This window comes from Herpailurus yagouaroundi, unplaced genomic scaffold (assembly GCF_014898765.1).
Source record: "Herpailurus yagouaroundi ecotype Mexico unplaced genomic scaffold, PumYag 140, whole genome shotgun sequence".
Lineage (NCBI taxonomy): Eukaryota > Metazoa > Chordata > Mammalia > Carnivora > Felidae > Herpailurus > Herpailurus yagouaroundi.
The window spans coordinates 87,546,419-87,563,990 of NW_024412395.1; the positions used below are offsets into that span (position 1 = coordinate 87,546,419).

General features: G+C 37.2%; 1 protein-coding gene across 43 annotated transcripts in view; it reads left to right on the forward strand.

Annotated features, from left to right (window-relative positions):
* MAP2 (microtubule associated protein 2) overlaps positions 1–17,572 on the forward strand; it is a 284,671-nt gene that overhangs the window by 142,719 nt on the left and 124,380 nt on the right. For 10 of the 43 annotated variants that reach the window (XM_040476085.1, XM_040476087.1, XM_040476090.1 and 7 more), the window contains exons 1-2: positions 9–311; positions 602–669. The gene's annotated coding sequence lies outside the window, so the exon portion shown is untranslated. Of the gene's footprint in view, positions 1–6; positions 312–410; positions 526–598; positions 670–17,572 lie in introns of those variants that run through there. The other 33 variants (XM_040476059.1, XM_040476074.1, XM_040476079.1 and 30 more) reach the window with 10 other exon arrangements.

Consider the following 17,572-nt stretch of genomic DNA (forward strand, 5'->3'; position numbering starts at 1 on the left):
AGGGCTGCATCTTATTGCCAGTGAATGATGGCGGAGCTGGGTGGCTTGTCATCATTCTCGAAAATTCTGAGGCTAGTGAGCTCTCTCTCCCTCTCCCACTCGCCTTATTTTCCTTTTCGCCACTGCGGGGACTTTTTCTAATTTGCAGCTTCCCTTTCCCCGACACACACAGACAGGAGCTGGTGGCTTGCAGACTGCGTCTGTCTGGAGCTAAAGAGCTGGAGCCAGCCCGTAGAGATAATGCTCCGGGAGAAGGATTCTGCAGCAATCCTCAAAGGCTAGACTTGGGTGGTATCGCTGCCTATTCACTGGTAATGGTTTGGGTTTTTTGGTTTTTTTTTTTTTAATTTTATTTTGTTCTATTTTTAATCCATTTTCAAAGGATCTGCTTGATGGGATCTCAAAGTAAAATGCTTTAAAATTCATTACTGAGCTCCCTAAAAATTCAAGTACTGCATTTTTTGTACTACAGATCTCAAGACATAGATTTATTATCTGGATTATAAAGAATACATTTGCTTACTGGTGAGTTACAATTTTCAATATTTAGTTAACAAATCTGTATATGTATTTTTTTTTTTCTTGTGTTTTGTTTCAGTAGATTCTTCAGCTTGTTGTCTCTAACCGAAGAAACATTGATTGGGAACTACTCATTCAGAAAATTAAAAGGTACCACATGTTTTGTTTGGGTGTTTAAATGAGGGAAAATCGGGAAAGATTTGGAATGTTTTTATTTAAATTAATCTGTCTATGGTTGATCTTTTATCCTTAAGCCTACATTGATCATTGTCTGTAGCATGTATCATTCCCCAGGCAGAGAATGCCATTATCTAAGGCTTTTTTGATTATAAGACGTTAAAAGAATTATATCTTTTGCCTGTGTTGCAAGTTGTTAACAAATATCAATATGTCTGGCTTATTTTTGGATTTTTATTATGATAGCAGCTAAAAAAAATGTCCAAAATTCTCTATCTTAATGAAAATTCAGTCATTTGAATTTAACAGAACTATACTAAAGTAATGATTTTATCTGAGGGAATCCTGCTAATAAGTGATATTTTTAAACTGGTAAATGAAACGCTGGTAAATTCCCAGGTAGAATGAGCGCTAGAGACAAGAGCTTAGGAATGACTCAGTATTGTTAGGTTTTGCGAATAAAATATTGTAACTTCTTCACTGATGCTTCAGTCTTTAGCACCATGTTTAAAGGCTGAGGTTGTCAGTTATTAAAAGAACTGATTTTACATATGCTTTATTGGCATAAGAAAGTAATCCTTCATCTTGCCATGAAATCAAGTTGAATCCATTGATCCTGGGCCTTATGCCTTACATGAAAAATATTAATTTTCGAATTCAGCATCACGATGTGTATTGATTGGAGATGGCAATTACAGGTAATACCTTTTGTTTAATTCCTTAAGATTACCTCTGACTTCAACATACACTCATGTCAAGAAAAGCTGTACTTGAAATTTGCCTTCCAAAAATGGAAGACATTTTCTGCCTTGCTGAGAAGATCAATAACATCTCTTAAATCTTTCTTTGGCATTCACATAGTATTTCCTCTCAAGATTATCGGTCTGAAATCTTTTATGCAGTGAAGTTAGTTTTTTTTTTTTAATGTACTTGGGAAATAGCTAATGTTCAACGACAGATCCTGAAATGCCAGAAGTATGTGAGTGTACATCTGTGAGTGTGAATATTTGTACCAGTTGAAGGAGATGAATGCATTGTCCTCGTTTAATTTTCTCTGCAGTGTGTATTATGAGGCCCTTAATTTATTCATTCCACAAGCACTTACTAAGAGCCTTGGTAATGTGGGTAGTTATTGTGGGAGAGAAGGAAGGGGCAGATGCCACTGTAACCACCCTTCCAGAGTGTAGGCGATATCACATAATATTTTTGCACAAGAGAATGAATTCATTACAATAAATCAGTGTGTTCTAAAAAAAGGAAACTGCATTATTTCAGATATTGAACAAAAATCTAATAGACTAGTCTCAGAGATACAGGAAATATATTGCATTTTTCCTTAGAAATTACTCAGTGGAGTCAGGTATGGAATCCCCAGACAGGACTTAACTATTCCTCCTGGATATTGTAAAACCCTTGGGACTATTATCTCGTTTTAGGTTTCACTCAGAGTAGTGAATACATTTCATTTTTGGTGCAAAAAAATCTATTTGGTATTTTCCCATCTCACAAAATCTATGTAGTATATATTTTATGTGAGAATCTGTTTCCTAATCTGCAGGATCATTTAGCAACTCATTATATTAATTTTGAACATTGGGGTATTTACATGAGTTGGAAAAGGATGATGTTGCTATTTAACCACTAAAAAATGTATTCAATATATTGTTAATAAGAACGAATCTGCTCTGTTGTGATTTTACTGGGTGTTGGAAAAGTGGCATATTACCTCACCTAAAGCCTCTTAGTGCCTACATTTTCTAGGACCATTTTAAAATATACCTAGGGGTGTGTTGACAGACTTTGTGTCATCAACTAGGGTTTATTGAAATAGACTGTTACGGCGTCAGATCAGAATTAAATTTGACTTTTGGGCTCGAAGAGAGTCAGGGATCTGTATCACGGTTTTGCGAATCAAACTTGTCTTGACATTGGTTAATTATTCACTGATTTTTTTCACTGATATCTACAGCACATAAAATAGTGCCTGGAACGTAGTAGGAGTTCAACAAATATTTACTTATTTGATGAGTAAATGTTTCATCAGCATTTTTCCTCTGTTACTTTTTTGTTCTTGTTTTTCATGAGATTACACACTGTAAAACAGACATTTGGTACTTCTTTTTTTTTTTCATCTACTCAAAACATTCATTATATCATCTCTAATTAATAAAAATAATTAATTAGATAATTAATATCAGGTAGAAAATCAGGCGAACCATGTGTGGAAATTTCTCCAAGTTATATAGAAAAGAATTTTTCCAGTTTTAGGTTAAGATGGAAAGAATTTTTAAAATGTCCCTTTTCACTTTCATCAGCAAGGGAAGGGTGCCAAACTGCAGCATGAGTTTTGCTTTAAGGATGCTTCCTAAATACTACTCCCAAGCTTGATGTTGTTTATTGCTCTTCATGTCTTCAGCCAAGATTTTGCTGCGGCAGTGGGGAGGAGGCCTTCTCTTTCTGTCTCTTTCTTTCCCTCTGTAATCCTAGAAATGATGTCATAGTCTTCTTAAACGCTTTGTTGCTCATCGTGGACTAGTATGACATCATTTCCTAATGTATAGAGAAACTTCTAGAGTCATGATAGTTTTAGAGAATGCTATTTTTTCTTGTCATTTATTTTTATTAATAAAACTATGGTTTTTTTGTTATTAACTATGTGCTAGATAATTACCCTTAGCCCCTAATGTAGGTTATCTTGTTTTAACTCTCTCCACAATCCTGGGAGGTGGGTATGGTCTCCATTTTATGGATGGATGAACAGAGATTCCAACTGGGCAACCAACACAAGTCTGGCCCAAAGTCCTTCATAGTAACCACAACATACTACCTTTTTTTCCTAGTAGATTTTTTGGCTCATAGCCATTTGCTTTAATATTTTATTTATGCACGTGACATATACTGAAGTAAGGTTCAAACAGTATGCCTGTAGATTCTCGTTTTCATATGCATAAGGTGGGACTAAATATATCTTCAAATACGTAACATAATCAAATTCTGGTATATTTTATATTTTTAATATATATATTTTTTATTTAAACTGAAGAACTTTATTCTTTAAGGAGGAATGTCAGAGAGAAATTAGGAAGTCTTAAAATAAATTAATCCATAAAGGATTCCTGTGTCATTACGATGAAGACATATTACTGAATTATAGTCCACATAACTAAATGAGCCAGATATCCAAGTGTTAAATAGCATAACTTGATGCAATATTTTGTAAAGCTTTTTTTTTAATTGAAATATGGCAGAAGTTTCAAGTGACCAAACAAACAAACAAACAAACGAGCTGGCAACAGTATGCAGTGTGCAGACACTACCTTCAACCTTAAATACAACTCAGCCAGAAAAATAGCTGAGGACACTAACAATTACAAACGTGTATTAAGATGCTCTACTTGAAAAGCGTATATAGAATAGAACACTTTTGGAGCCCAGTGGGGTGCAGCAGAATAAAACAAAGAAGTAGCCTCAAGGCTCAGTTGTAGCAAAAGAAGTATTCCAGGGAGAGAGAATGCATGGAGGAGCTCCAGGAAGAACAGGCAACACTTAGCACAGAAACCAAAGAAAGTGAACAAGTGGGGAGTATAGACTGATCTCATTTATATTCTAGAGTGTAGGGTAGAGGAAGGGGATTCTTAGAAGGTGTGGATGGAAATAGTGTTCAGTTGTGCCATCTGAAATGGCTACGATTCTACCCCCTTTTGAACTACAAAATAAAAATCCATTCAGGTCAACCCAATACATTGTAAAGGGGACCCTAAATGCCAACTTGAGGAAACCGTTCAGTATTTGATGAGAAGCTGTTGGGTGTATTTTGAATAGCAGACCACTATGACCTAAACTGTGTTTTCAGGTGACTTAATTTATAGCTCTGTGTGAGATGGAGTTGTGAGTGAAAGTATGTTGAAGGAGGCATCGCTTTGGAAGCTATAATATGGTAATCCAGGAAATAATAAAGGCTCAAAGAGGGCGACTGTCAACACAGTGGGCATAAAAAAGAGGTCATGAAAATGAAAGATGTTTCTGAGCTCAAACTCATAAGCAGAATATAGCAACTGCTTGATTAGTAAGAAGAATGAAAAGCAGAAGGACCCAGTGCTGCCTCTAATGTTGGAATTTGGTAACTGGAAAAAGGAGGGGAGAAAAGTCATGAAAAGCTGCTTGAAACAAGAGGCTCTCTTTCATTTCTGTTGCATCCTAGTCTCTAGCAGACTGTGTAGTATGTAGTGTACAGGCAATAAATATTGACTGAATGAGAGAGGGGATAAAAAGAGAAGGAGCAGGGTTAGGCCACGACGGGCTGGAAATGCAGATAGACTGATCTGGTAGTTTGCAGATCACGTAGGGCCAACACTGAGAACAGAAACTGGGGAGACAGGACATGGGTGACATTATCAGGAGAGGAGAGAAGAGGACCTGAGAGAACATTCTTGATAGCACTGACATTTAGGTGGTAGACTAAATAACAGGAATTGACAAAGTTAAAGGAAGAAATATTAAAAAAAAAAAAAAAAAAAAGGACAGGTGAAGTAATAGAAAACAAGGCTAACACTCAAATTATGCGAAAAAGTTGAAGAATGACAATAGGTAAAAGTCTGTTGCATATATTATTTATTTCAGTAATGTTTTCTGTTATAAAAACAATAAACCCACGTTTTATAAAACTTGTAAAATTTGGAAGAGTGTAAAGGAAGTAATAGCCATCCATAATTGCACTATCCAGAGCCTGTGGTTAATATTCTGTTTAACTTTCTTCCTTTCATCTATTGTGTTTAAATTTATGTAACTGGGATCAGAACAATACAACTTGAATTCTGCCTTTTTTTTTTTTTTTGCTCAGAGTACTTAAGCATCTCTTACAATATTTTGCCACCCGTGTAATATTCTATCATGAAGACATTGCATATGTTTATTCCCCTGTGTTTCCCAACCTTTCACTACCATCCTAATGCTGCAATGGAATTGTATTTTACTCTCACATGGTATTTCAAATTATTTCCAAGGGATGTTTCTATAACAAAAGCATCAATGTATTTTGTGTTGTGAAACTTCTGGTCAAATATTATTTGATGGCTCAAAACTAGCCTCACTTTTGTTCCAACCACGGGAATCTAGGATGACATTAGCGCCTGCCATGTGCCAGCCTCTGTGACAGGCACTTTAATCATCACAGTGACTTTAGATTCTGTTCTGTCCACGTAAATGAAGGAGCAGAGACTGTGACAGTTGCACAAGTGTCAGGACTAGTTGTGAATCTCGGTATGACTCCAGACCAGTCAAATTGTTCTTGAGGAGTGAATGAGTACATAAGGATATGAAAGTAATAAGAAAACATGTTCAAGAGGTCCAGAACTCAAAGGCAAGAGAACAGAAAATATATAAGGCAAGGAGGACAGTGACTGCAGTGTGACTTTACTCTTAGTAACCTGGTAAGTCCTAAGCCAAAGGGAGGGCACATAGAGAGAGGGAGGGTGTATATGTAAGCAGAAGAAGGACAAAATTATAGAAAAGGTCCTGAGATAAAGGAGATAAAAAGCACAGACAAGGACTTAGGCTTGGTAAACAAAATTCATGTTCCCTAATAAAAGCAAGAGAAAAGAGAGTGGGACTTTCCTAGTGGTAAAGAAAAGATATTGGGGGCCCTACATATCCCCTAGAATTCACTTCCGACTAGAGGAAGATCCACTTTTAATCATTCATTGAATATTTATTGAACACCAATACCATGCCCTTTTCCTGCCCTAATGGAACTTTACTTCTAGAGGGGGGAATAATCAGTGGATGTACAAGTAAAATTAAAAGATTTATTCACACAGTTATTCAGAGAATGGATGATAAGGTGGTAAGAGTAGACCCAGGGAGATCAGCTCCTCAAACTTTATTTATTTATTTTTTTAATTTTTTTTAACGTTTTTTATTTATTTTTGGGACAGAGAGAGACAGAGCATGAACGGGGGAGGGGCAGAGAGAGAGGGAGACACAGAATCGGAAACAGGCTCCAGGCTCTGAGCCGTCAGCCCAGAGCCTGACGCAGGGCTCGAACTCATGGACCGTGAGATCGTGACCTGGCTGAAGTCAGACGCTTAACCGACTGCGCCACCCAGGCGCCCCGCTCCTCAAACTTTAAAGCAGAGACGAATCCCATTAAAATGCAGATTTGGAATCATTAGGTCTGAGGAGGGACCTGAGAGCCTACGTTTTAACAAGCTCCTGGGTAATGTTGATGCTGCTGGACTGTGTACCATGCGTGGATTGGCAAGAGGTTAGGAGGTGAATGTCCAGGCAAGAAAAGTTAGAAATAACTGGAGCAGTTGTTATGAACAAGTCAAATGTGAGCCCTTCTTTTAGTGTGGCAACACTGCATACTTCCCCACCTCTTTGGTGGTAAGAGAGAATTGTCTCTCTTGGTTTCTGACTCTTTCAATTCCAGCCAGTTGTTTTATGAAAGATCCATTAAACAAACCACAATGAGCTACTGGCATTTCAATCTTTCTGCCCTATGCTCAATGTTTCTTATGCCATATAATGAATTCTTATGGCTCAGGTTCAAGGATGTGTTTCCAATATAACACTGTGCCAGTTTCTTAACTCCAGTTCTGTTTCCCTGTTTCATGATTTCTTTGAACTTCTCACCTCCTCTCTGCCTGGATGTTCACCACAGCACCAGCCTGATAAATTCTCTGGTCCCCTAGCACTTGACATACCTCATGCCCCTCTGTGCTTAGTGGCAAAGCTCCTGGATGTCCACATCTCATCTTCTTGCCAACCACATCCCAATACAAACCTTGGGGGACTCTACTTAAAGCCACAGGGGACTACAGGGTATGGAGAATAGTCTCTGATTTAAGGAATGCATTTTTTCCAACAAAATCATTTATCTTTGGTGGAATGTTTTGGTTGGTGGCAGCAACCTGCATTCCTCTGGAGAAAGGATGTGTTTTTTTGCAGATGATTAGAGTGTTCAAAGAGGCTAAGTGTTCACAAGAAGCCTTGACAGACTCTTGAGGGATGTTATCTGTCTGCCTCCACCATGAGTCTCTTAGTCCTCCTCTATAGCTTCAGGAACTTGGGAACATTTGCCTGTTTGGTTCCTTCTACACTACCCTTTGCAGCAATAAAATATCTAAGAAAACAAGAAATCACATAGAAACACCTTAAGTGCATATTAAACATTTGTGATGTCCTCACACTTATTAGCATTTATCCTTTGTTTAAATGGTTGCTCCCATCTCTAGGCCATACTGTGACCAGATCTGTGGTCTTTGTCACTGTAATTTTGACATTTGGTGTTTACTTTAACAAGCAGGTAGATGTGAGCAGTGCCATTAGAAACTTTGAATTAAAAATTCCAGTAAATGCTAGTTTTCGTATGAAGAGAAGTCAACTTAAATTGATATCTCTTCAAGGAAAACTCTTAGGAGAGGTATCTAAGGAGCAAAGCCATGTCATGGGCATTTTTGCATTCATTATGTTGTCTGCTCAGAAATGTCCTTGATGCATAAGTCAAGATGAAGCTACGAAAATGAGTGTTGGGCATGAGTGTGTGTGCATGCGTGTGTTCGTGTGTGTGTGTGTGTGTGTGTAACTAGTCTTCCTATAGTGGACATCACTGGTCTTTGCATAGACAAACTGGAATTGGTAAAATACCCAGAATTTGAATACCATGCCTCTGCCTTTTTGCAATTTTATTCAACAGTTAAGAGTCTCAGAGTAGCACAGGATAATCTCTGGTCTTCCTGAAAAATTCTCCTTTTCTCTCTCAAAAAAAAAAAAAAAAAGAAATTGAATCAATCCTCTTTTTTGTGGATTCCATTTGGGTCTGCCACAGATGGTTTGAATTAACCTTTCTTCAGATTCTCTCCTGGTGTTAATGACTTTGGATTATGACTATTTAAGGCACCAGATGTATATTGGTCCACATCTGGTAATTGTTAAAACAAAGCTACTCTATTTAACACTTACAACCAAAATATATTTCTTTACAATGAATAGGAACTTAAGAGATAATGTTTCTTTTCAGGAAGATCTTATGTTTTATTTCCAATGTGAATAATGTTGCTACTTTCTTTTCCTTAAAAGTATTTTCTTGCTTACTGTAGGATTTTCTCATGGTAAGATTTCATGGTTATATATACAGAATAAGATACATGTAGGCATTAAGGATTCTCTCAGTGCCTAAGAGCAGCTAATTAGCATGATTTTGAGCATAGCTGCAGGTAAATTTGTGATATTCTAGAATCTTAAAAAAGAATAACTAGCCTGCTTTAAGTAGTAGGGACAGAAATCCCTAAAATGATTGACTTTTAAGATTATGCTGGTAGTTGAGGAAATATGACATGTAACATTGAAAAGATTTTAAAATGATACATGAACTCATAGTCCTGAGTAAGTCACATAACTGGTCAGACTTTTCCTCTACAAGATGGGTGGATAGTCCAATAGGTCAAAGGGCAATAATAAATGTAATATATAGTTTAATGTGTACACACATTTTTAGTTGTTTCTTATGATATGCTCACAAAAAGGTCCAAGACATAGACTTTGGTTTATAAAATTATTGAAATAATACAACCAGTGAGGAAGTAGCATTTAGACTTTGAGAAAGAACTTATTTATGTACCACTTTTTAAGTGCTAGAAAGCATGTGACCTCCCAAAGCTCACAACAGTCTCTGGAATGGGAATGGCAGATCTTGTTATATTTATTACAGATAGGATATCTGAAGTTTGGAGAGTGCAAATGACCTACCCAAGTCCCTCCACTAGAAAACAGTAGATCTTTGGCCCATAACCTTGCTCTAACTCTAAAGCTTTTACTTTCTACTAAGATGTAGCCAAAGCAGATAAATGAGTATATCATCCCAAATATGGAATATTTTAATAATGCACTGACTTGACTGCTAAAATAAAGAACACATTTCCAAGGTAGCCCTGGCCTGCATTATTGCTCTGCTCTCCCAAAAGACTCCTGCCCTTTAGAGTACTGGATTAATATGGCATGGAGCTCAGTAAATACTAGTAAAAATAGCAGTTATTACTGAAATGGCTTTATACTTTTCAGTATGAAAAAGAGATCAGACTAAATATATCACAGAAAATGTAATCTTAATGATTTAAAAAGCATTTGCCAGAGGGATGGATTAATAAGAATCCATTGTTTAGTTTCAAGTTTCACAGAATTTTAAGCAAGTGGTAAGTAACTCAGCAAGAATCTCAGATCACAAAGAAAATGATTAAAGCCTCAGAAAATCAGATCTATGGAGAAAGATTTGTAAAAGCAGGCATTTTGATTTGCCTATTTTTAGGACAATTATGAGAGCTAAGAAAGAAGAAGCTGGAAGCTACGGATCCCAATTCTGATCTCAGATGTAGAAAGAGGAGGGTAGCATATATAAAGAAAATTATAACCTCAGAGGTCATTGAGTAGGCCTAGGGCTGAGGTTAGGTGTGTTGAGGCAGACAGCAACAGGTACGGGTCCACTGAGGACATTGTCATTGTGGAGACCTAGCTCTCCCCCAAATTCTCCTTTCCACCATCTTCATCCTGGTTCTCATAGCTGTCAGGGTTGCTGAAATGCTTTTATCTTGTCTTCCTGCCCCGAACGCCATCACCCCATTAATCGCCTAAACAAACTGTTAACACAAACTTTTCTTTGGCTCTTGTTTGTTTTCTTGAGTTGTGCTAGCCAATAAGTATGGTAGCAGCTAGCTACTTGCAACTATTTAAATCTAAATTAATTAAAATGAAAATAATTAAAATTTCACTTCCTTAGTCATACTAACCACATTTCAAGTGCTCCATAGCCACATTATTTTTATAGAACATTATCTTCTATAGTACACTTCCCTAATGAGATAACTTTCATTGGAGAGGGCTGATCGGAAGCATAACCCACGCCCCTCACCGAAGCATCCAAAGCCTACATTGACCTCTCCTTATCCCTCACTACCCTTGGCACATACCCTGCACTCCACACATTTTTCTCCTCCTCTTCCTCATCATCATTACTACAATGATAATCAAAATATTAATAGTCCTTATTTATTTAATCTATATTATGTGCTAAGTACATACAGTTCAGAAGACGAAAAGGGGAAGAGGGAGGAGGAGGAAGAGAAGAGGAGGAAGAAGAAAAAGAAGAACCCTGCAGATAGGATTTTTAAATCCCCAATTCACAGAAGAGGTTTAATGAAGTATATTCACCAAAGATAAATTGCTAATGGTTAGTGGAGCTCGAAGGAAACCCAGGTCTGTCTGTTCTCATAGCCAAGTGTTTTACTCTGTACCAGTGATTCTTAACCAGAGACAATTTGCCCACGCTGCCGGAGGTCTTTTGGAAATGACCTATTTAAATTAGATCTTTTTAACTCAGAGAAACTTTCCTCTGGCTTCCTTTTTTTTTTTGCTATCCCTGCCTCTGTCCTATATTTAGGAGATTCCTATTGACAAATGTTGGACTTACTGGATTGATCTGTCTTAATTGCCTTTTTTCTTTACATATTTTTAAAATCCCTTTTTCTATATTCAAGACTTTTTTTTCTTATCAGCTGAATTATTATTTGCCTTTAGCCCTGCCAATTCTATTTTTAATTAATTCATGAACTACTTATTTGGGAAATCACATATTAATTTCCAGAAACTTTTTTCTTACCCTCTATCTGATACTTTTCTAAAATTCATTTTTGGAAGGAAGTTCATTTTCAAAGTGTGCAATATTCTTTCAAATCTCTCTGAGAAAGACAATTGTAAGTTCTCTTGTTTCCTGAACCATCTCTATTTCCTCAGGAGTCATTTCTAAAAATATTTTGCTTGTTCATGCTGCTGGTGTTTCTCAAAGGTCTTGATTTGGAGGACTTTTGTTTGTTTGTTTTTATGTATGAAGAACTAGGCTGAAGATGATAGGTAGCTGCTGTAAGTTTCCAATGCAGTTGTGCAGATATGTACGTCCGCTCACCATGAAAGCTGATTGCAAATGCTGGGTAAATGGGCAGAGTTTGTCAGGAAGCCGGTATCCCAGGAGAAGCACAGAAATGTAACCAGCACATTAGCAGGTTACAATCCCTACAATTGTTCCAGTTCTGCATAGATTTATCTGTATTAGACCTGGTTCTAAAACTGATCACTTGCTTTTATTAAAGGCTAGTTCTTGCTTTCACCATTGGGGGCAAAAGCTTCTCCTATCAGCTAAAAATGTAATAGCAAGGGGAAGAAGAATAAATAGAAAGGGTCCCTATTGTTCTGAATACATTTCTTAATGAAGAGCCATGATTTTAGTCTCACAGCTTCCTAGGACCCTATATTTGAAGACTCTAAGCTTGGGGTTTCTCCAGGTTCTTCTGTTAACGCAGGGGCTCCTGGCAGCAATTTTTCTCTTTCTTTCTTTATCTTCATTCTAGGGTATCTTCAGAACGGTTTTGCTAGGGCTACATCATTTTCAACATTTTTATTATTTTAATAACAACTAGAGAAAGGAGAAGGGTGTGATAACTCCTCCATTACCGATCATGTTTAATCTTCTTTACCATGTACTTTCATAGCATCAGTCTAAGTTTGTACTCTTTTGCACTTGTTATTCCAGTGTTCTATCTTTACTGTTTACTAGCCAGTTGGAAAAAAATATTTCCCTTTCTTGGGCCTTTTTCTTTCTGTAAAATAAAGATAACATCTTATTTTCTGGGTTGAGATGGAACATAGGAATGCATGTTGAAAACTATAATGTAGAATACAAATATAAGCTATCTTTACATAAAAGATTTTGTCATAGGTCCTGAGTAACAAATAATGCAAACTTGAATGGCCATTGTTACAAGAAAACCCTTTCCCTATGCAATAGGAATTGCAAGGCGATGCCAGTTTGACACTAGAACTATGCAGTGCAGAAGAAGCAGAAGTTATGCATCAATAGAAATAATTAAATAAGCAGTTGTTTATTGATATATTTTACACCTAAGGGAAAAGCAAAGATAAAAGCAGACCAAGAATGTGGTTGATATACTATAGCTCATTTAAAACAAATTTGGATTTTTGGTTTGGCAAAGAACTTATGACTTAATGTTGTGTGATCCCTTTTGATTGGCAAAATTAAGAATGTGAATATTTATGATAATAATGAGTATAATTTAGTGCTGTTAATTAGCTGCCACAAAAATATTACTGACTTAATATGGCTTCAGTTAATTGAGGGTTTCTGCTCTGTCAGTCAAGTTGAGACATGAAGCACCAGTAAAAGGAAAATGAAGAAAATGAGAATAACAGTAAAGTGGCTTACTCGGAGAAGTTGCGGAAATGTTAACAGAAAATTAAATGTAGAAAGAAAGTTAAGAGTCCCAGCAGCCTTTGATTTCAACCTACTGAGAACCATTTGTGGAAAATTGATGAAAGGAGTTTTTTCCTTAAATTATTAAATCCAGCATCTTATTGATAGCTTTTATTCTTAGAAACAAAATGAAAACACATCAAACAGACAAAACAAAATAAATCAATGTGAATGTACGCTGAGTGATGCGTGTATGATTCACTATCTGACAGCTATTTATTCTCATTTTCTGCATGTAGTTATTACATTCTGAAGCTGAATGTCTGTAGAGGATAAGTCACCAGCCATAGTTAAATGTTAATGGATCCAGTGACATAATTTAAATTCAAGGCCTCATCCAAAGGAATGTGAATAAAATGCATTTGTTTGGCTTTTTATGACCACTACTAAAAGTAAAGGAAATGAAACCATAAACAACTATGCTCAAATATTGGCCTAGCTGAGGCTGTTTTGTAGCAGTATAAAGCCATATTTATTGATGGGGAAGCTCTGTTTAACTTACCCAGTCTATCTAGATTATAATTGAGGTTAAAAAATGTATGTAGCGACGTAGACAAAATGTGGAATACTAATTCAAAATGAGTTCATTCTGATGTGTTTTAATTTTCTGTTGTTGTAAAGGGCAGGTACCATTTGTAAGTGTTATTTGTTCCTACTCCATCTCTAAGGCCTTAGCCCGTAGTTAATGTGGTGCAGATTACTTTTGCCCCCAATATTGATTATCTCTTCCTTCCTCAGTAATAATAGGACCCCTGCTATTTGGAGGGTTCGTGGTCACATGGACAGTCAGAATAAGATCCAGAATTCCAGCCTCCCTGACAACAGGTGTAACCATATGACTCAGTTCCAGCCAATAAGATATGAATTCCAATTGTGTGTGAAACTTACATTAAAAGGAAGGAGTGTGCTCTTCATCACTCTTTCTTCCATTCTTATGGTAGGAATTCAGAGGTGATGCCTAGAATTTCTGTAAACATTTTGAATATGAGATAACTTTGTAACGAATTTTTATTGTTTAAGCCACTGTTATTTGGACTTCCTCCATGACTTACCATCATTTGTATGACAATTTTACAACTTAAAGTTACTTTCAAAGGCTCTGAAATGTCATTTTATCAAGTGCCATTGTTATTTATATAAAAACATTTATATTAAAATTGTTAGTTAAAGGGATGCCTAGCTGACTTGTAAGGCATGCCTCTCTTGATTTTGGGTTCGTAAGCTCAAGCCCCACTTTAGATGTAGAGCTTGCTTAAAAAAAAAAAAAGTTGTCACCTAAAACATACTGGTCCAATCTGTTACCAAGTCCTGTCAATTCTACTTCGTAAACATTTTCCAAATCTATCCATTTCATCCATATCCCCAAGGACTACATTAGTTTCCCATTACCCCTGATCTTGACAACGGCGATAGCTGCCCGCATCAATTCTTCCTCCACTAAGCCATTATACATATAGTAACTGGTGCCATCTTTTAAAAATGCAATCTAATCATGATATTCCTGTGTTTAAAGCCATAAGTATTCATCATAAAGTCAGGAATCTATAAACTGTGCTATAAGCCTATCCATGATCTGGCTTCTGTCTGACTCTCCAGGACCATCCTGGGTTTATTTCCTTGGGGCTATTGCACATATTTCTATTCTCTTTGCCTGGAACACTCTTTCTATGCTCCTCCTCTCCTGCTTTACTCTCACTTCGTCTACCCCTCTACTTAGATAAGTCCTGTTCACTGGTTAGGTCTGGGATTTCCCAGGTAAGCCTTCTTGCATCCTCTGGCCTAACAGGTCTGCTCATTACATTCTCTATGGCGCTCTGCTTTTCTTTCGCTTGTATTCATCCGTTGAATGTATGTCCTCCCCACAAGACTGGAACCTCCATGACTGTATGTCTCATTCCTAACCAGAATCCCAGAATCTGCTGAGAGGACTGATACAGAGTAGGTGTTCAAACAACAATGCTGACTGACAGAATGATCCTTTATTCTCTTCACTTTCCTTGAAAAGTATACCTAATATCTCATCCAAAGTTCCACTTATCAAAATCCCATCCATCTTCTGGATTATTAAAACCATTTATGTGCTCTCTCCTTCTAATTATTTACTTTATTTCCACCCCTTTGCTATGACTTTATATTTTAGAAGCGTTTTAAATTTGCAATAAAATTGAAAGTACAGAGGTTTCCCATAAACCCACTTCCCCCACACATGGCCATCCACCCCTATTATCAACATCCCTCACCAGAATGATACATTGTCCACCAACGATGAACATTGGCAGATCATAATTCACCGAAAGTCCATAGCTTACGTTAGGTTTCATTCTTGGTGTTTGACAAAAGTATAATGACATATATCTATGATTATACTATCATACTGTCACTGCCTTAAAACTACTCTATGCTCAGAGCACTTGAGTGGCTCAGTCAGTTAAGTGTATGACTCTTGATTTTGGCTCAGGTCATGATCTCGCGGTTTGTGGGATCGAGCCCCACGTTGGGCTCCACGCTGACAGCTCAGAGCCTACTTGGGATTCTTTCTCTCTCTTTCTCTCTCTCTGCCCTGTCCCCTCAGTGCTCTTGCTCTCTCTAAATAAATAAACTTAAAAGAAAAGTCCTCTGTAGTCCATGTCATCATCCTCCCCCTTTCTGCCAATATTTACTTTTCTTGTGATCATATGCTAGACTTTAATTACAGGTATTTGTTTACAGAATTCTAAATTTTGGGGGAAATACATTCTAGAAAAATGAAGTCTTTTAGAAAAGTTTTTTAAAAAAATATTAACAGCCTCAATGTAAAAAGCCCTTTAACAGTGCCTTCATCCCAACAGAACAGGAATTTCTAGAGGCTATGGCTATTAACTGCCTTGCAAGCAGAATGTCTGGCACATTAAAGGCATTTAACAAATGCTGGGTTATAAGGTAGTGAAATAAGTACAGACTTTGAAATTAGATACCCTTGGCTTCAAATCCAGGTTGTGCCCCTCATCAGCTATGAGAAATTGGGAATTTATCAAACCTCAGATGTATAAAACAGGAGTGACAAAAACAACCTTATTACAATATTGCAGGAGTTAACGAAGGTAATTCGCGTAGCGGAAGCCCTGTAATTGTTAGTGATTATTATGACTTTCTAAGTTTTTATTTCTCCACCCTCTTCTTAACAGACAAGGTAGATGCTTGGTTCTTCCTTTATGTTGTTTTAAAGCTGAAGGGTAGAAGCGTGATAAAGACAAGGCCCAACATTAAATAAAAGATAAGACCTGTAAAAGAAGTGTTGAGGGTACTTCACAGTTTTGTTTATTGTAGCCCGCTTCTCCCTTCTGCCTGCTCTACTACATAAACCAACCAGCCAACCAACCAACCAACAAACAGGTGAAAAGCAGCAAGGGAAAAGATAAAATTATGTTAAATTACCCAAGGTCTCCAGAAAGGCCTGGAAATTATATACATTCCAAATTACAACACCTGAGGCCACTCTGCTCTCTGGAGAGAAGCTGGCTTGGGGAGATGTTAAGAGTTCAGCTGTCTCCCATGAGGTTTATCTGCAATGCAGATTTTTCTAAGCCTTTCCTCACTATTTTCAGCCTCCAGACCAACCAGCTGCTCTCAGCTCTCTAGGCTCTGTCTTCTCTACAGCTGGTTTTCAGGATTGTCCACCACCAGAACATGTTCCAGATAAACATTTTCCCCTTAACTGACATCACAATCCCTACCGATCCCCAACGTCACAAGCCTCCATTATTGCTTGACTTCAAGAGGTACACTATTGAGAAATTATTTTGCACACTCTGCCTCTTGCTTCACAGATGTTATCTTTTGCAGGAGCTGTCAGTCCCTGTTGCAGAATAAAGAGTGGTATACCTCCTTGTAGGGCTCGTGGAGCCAGGACACTGGCCATGATCTTGGAGGCAGCTGCCTGGAATTTGCAGGCTCCCCTCCCCAGGTGTTAGCTTTTCAGCTATCTGATTTCACATGCGCTGCTGTTCCTTCTCTGCAGGACTCAACAAATCAGTTGAGCCAGGATTGTGACCGTACAACCTTTCCTGTAGGCTAAGGTTGTGCTTTCTTTACGTGCACAGATTCGTTGCTCATGTTTTTATGTCTGAGCAAGCATATTGTTGACAGGCTAATAACGGAGATCAGTGTAGCTTTGGGTTTCTCTGTGTGCTCTGGCCAGTTACTCTGTAGGGAGAGGTTTCTTACCCATAAGTGTCAATAGTCCTTACTTCAAAATTGTGATAAACAAATATCACATGGATTATGAAGTGCTTAGCAAGATTGTGAAGTACTTAATAAATCTTCATTTTTAAAGACTTACATTTTGTATCTACAAATAAAAATTAGATTGTAAAACAGGCTCTACTTAACATTTCTATTGCAATTGGGCACTTAGCAGTGGTGAATCATAGTAGTTGGTATTCAATTATTTTTATTTATATTTAGTGACAAGCACAAGTTATAGGTAGTCAATTAATTTTTTTCAGTTTATCCTTGTTTTTCTCTTTAGTCATAATGTAGGGTTTAATTTTCAGAACATTTTCATGACGAGGTGTCTCATTC